At 34.1% G+C, this 3,767-nt stretch overlaps 1 non-coding gene across 1 annotated transcript; it reads right to left on the bottom strand.

The window, feature by feature from the left end:
- Positions 1 to 265: 265 nt before the first annotated feature.
- Trnap-ugg lies at positions 266 to 337 on the bottom strand. The gene has a single exon. It is a non-coding gene; the product is annotated as a tRNA-Pro (tRNA).
- Positions 338 to 3,767: the final 3,430 nt, after the last annotated feature.

A 3,767-nucleotide genomic window follows, 5' to 3' on the forward strand; every position in this document is an offset into this window, starting at 1 on the left:
AGTTATTTAAGGAAACTGCGAGCGTAGCGAGCAGGGCCTCCGCAGGAGCTAGCTCGCAGTGAGCGAAGCGAACTGCTGAGCTAGTATTGAAATAAAAGTTGAAAATGCTTTTACGAAATATGCTATTTGATAAAAATTTTTTAATGCAGGCTTTATTTTACACTGAAAGTTTTGTTTAAATATTTCTGAATCTGGCAATCAAAATAAAATTGCCATTGACTAAATCTAAAATTGGAAAATTAGTAAAATATCTCACAAAATAAAAGGGCTCAGCCGGGGATCGAACCCGGGACCTCCCGCTCCCAAAGCGGGAATCATACCACTAGACCACTGAGCCTTTTTATCTACCCTTCCCGTAAAAAATAATGAAATGATTTAATATGAGTAATGAACGTTATTGATATGATTTTGTAACTGTTCATTGTTAAGGAATCGAAGTCCACATGAATTCCAATTACATACGAATTTCCGGTCGTCTTTGTGCCAACGCAAGTGAGATTTCAAATGTCCCGGTTTTTTGTATATTTTATCACATCCTTTAATGTGACAGTTGTGCTCTTCGTTCTGTCCATCGTCCATTCCATACTGTCTCAGTTGTTGGCAGTTTGGACAATTGCAGCAGTTCTTCGTTTTTGGAGTTCTACCTGATTGATTGCTACTTTCTAAATTACATATTTTTCCCAAGCTTTCATACCAATAGATATGCGACTGCTATTTCTACTTATTTCTGTGTGGTCAATATTGTTCATAATTAATACAAATTGCATATAACGACGAACAATATATATTTATATCACGTTTATTAACCGGGAAGTAGCATATTCTATCTACTGTCCACAATTGGGAATGAAGGATATGGACAATTAAAAATATAAGAATTTGTCAATTGAGGAATTTGTCAATTATATTTTCTTTATTTTTGACCAAAGGCATCAATTAACAAATTATTATAACAGTGGGATATTCTACTTAAAATATTCAAAATTAAACTCATTTCTCTTCATTTTGGTATGGAGTGAGGCATTCTACAAAAAGTCTTTGCATTTAAAAACAAACATTAATTTGAATTCAGGAATATTCAATGTACGATTATTTCTGGAGCTCAAATATAAATTTAACAATATTTAATCAGAATAACACATTTTATGCCTAATTTACGACTATTCGGTAACAAGAAATTAATAATATTCAGTTTCTGATTTACCCCTTTTTCTATCACTTTAAAAATCAGTCAATCGTCAGCTAATCATTTTTCCTGTAGAAATTTCATCACAGACCTGTTTAGTCTGGACATATCTACCAAATATCAAACATTCCACTGTTCTTAATATATATTCTATTTCTAGTTGGTTTGTAAAGTTCATATTAGCTATTAATTGCTGTAAGACTACAGTACTATCAACAATCAATTAAAATAACTCTTAATCCTCAAATAATACACAATTCCTGTCTTGTTAGACTAAATTTATAAATTTATTTAAGCAGATTTTTGGCCTCAGCGTCAGCATTCTGAATCCTCAGATCAGTTTGTTGTGTCTACAATAAATTTCCAAAATACAATTTGATTAATTCTGTCAATCTGTCTGTTCTGTGACGTGACAGTGGCATCCATGTCCAATGCCATCGACTTTAAGTTCCCCACAATGCTCAACACATCCGTCATGTTCTTTTCCATTTCCTCCTCCCTGACATCCCCCGTGATCCTTCACTCACTCCACTCCCCTAACCTTGATATGACACCACTCCTATCCTCCACCACACAGGTCCTCGCTTTCTCGGGCACACTGGGGGTGGTCTCCTTCTTTATTTGGTGGGTTTTCTTTTTGGTTTTGTCCTTTTTCCATGGGGGGACAAACAGACCGAACCATTTCTTCATTTGGTGGAGATTTTTCTCCGTCTCGTCCAAATCTTGGTTGACTGAGTCGAACTTGTTTTCCATTTGGTTGAGTTTGTCTTCAAATGAGTTATTGGAGGGCAACCTTGTTGTTGTGCCAGGTTGCTGAGGGCATTACTTCCCTTATTCTGTGCCTATTTAAACTTAGCTCGTTCTGCGATATTACCAGCATTGAAGTGGCCAGCATTCTCTGAGTGCTCGCTAATGACTGATATTAACTAAATTTATCTCAAACCTGATCAGTTATGTCATTTATTTGCTTGTCAATGTCGGAAGTTGAATTCATGATTAAAGACACCACAACGACGTTTTTGGTTTTTATTATTCTATTTTCTCAATACTATTTTTTTACGAAATAATTTTTAATAAAATTATGCATAAGCATATGCAAATTTAATTCATGAATTGTCAAAACAGACCTCGAATGTTCTTCCAAGTTCAAACACAAACAAGTCTTCTTTTTTTGTTTGAGTGGCAGATCAAAGGTTTCAAAATAACTTTAAAAGAGTTCCTTTAAGATTTTTGAGTTCAAAGACCGTCCCAATTATTTCTCAGGGTATTCCTGACAAACAGATTTGCAGAGTTTTATGAAAAAAGTTGTGAAAACCAGTTTAAAATGCTTAAAAAATCAAGGAAAGGGACCAACCTTAAATATGACAGAGTAAAACCGACTGAATACTCACACGAGCAATCCACGTATAATTCCATACTGGGAAAAGAAAATAGACAATATTTGGAAAAGACTGGGTTTTATAGCTCTGTCTAGTAATACAACCCCATACTGTTTATACTAATGTTATGTCTCTTTCCGACCTTCTTTTTCTACTTATGTCCCTTTTTCAGAGATTCTGGAGTAGTAGGCTCCCAGATATTCTCAAGTAATAAGTTTTGTTGTGGTTATTCCTCAATGAAATATGTTCTATTATGATATCATATCACTTGCATGTAATAAGAATAATTTCCTTGTCAACATTCATGTCATATCAGTGATATACAAGTCACTCTCATTATTTTTAAGACCAGAATATTTCCTATTGGAGATTAGAATGCAATAATCTGGCGAGCAAAAATTGGAAAAGCACTTTGGAAATCACATGGATTATATACTAGTCTAAAAAGACCCCTAAATAGACTACAAGCTTATGTCCTATTTGCTAATTAATATTTAAAACATATAATTAAGACACTTTTGTGGTCGGATATTAACATAGTGGATTAGAAATGGACAAATTCAAACTTTAGTTAGTAGTGATCCCCCACTAAGTGACACTTCAGTAGATTAGAAATGTCCGCGTGGATTCAAACTTGTTGTTTTGGGGTATGAACGTATATGTGTTAGATTTCGGTAAATGTTGGTAGTTTTTAGATTCTCGATCTTATTGCAAGTCAGAGAGTCTCTTTCGACTGTGATATTGAAATCTTTTTTACAGTTTGATATTATTTTGACTACATATTTATGAGACTTTTTTGTTATGTTTTTGTCGTGGATTTTGATGATTCGATCATTTACTTGTAGACCACATTTTTTCGCTAACGAATTGGGGACAATCCCGGATATTATATGTAATCCAGGGGTCGAGTCAATGTAGAATCCGTACACATACTTGGGATATCTCAGCTTAACTTTACAATCAATCATATATAGGTCAGCCACTCTATTATAACATTTTGTATTAAATTTCAAATTAAAAATAATTAACAGAGTAAGAGAAGTCCATTTATTTTGCAATGAAACAGATAGTTTAGAGAACCAATGAGAAAATGGAATTTCAAAGCTGCCAATACATCAAAATTGACACATTGATGATAAAAGTGTCGATCACTCCTTTAATTACCGATAGATCGGCCAGTCCAATGCTGAAGAGCAGTAGTG

Source organism: Octopus sinensis, unplaced genomic scaffold (assembly GCF_006345805.1).
Source record: "Octopus sinensis unplaced genomic scaffold, ASM634580v1 Contig12082, whole genome shotgun sequence".
NCBI classification, from domain to species: domain Eukaryota; kingdom Metazoa; phylum Mollusca; class Cephalopoda; order Octopoda; family Octopodidae; genus Octopus; species Octopus sinensis.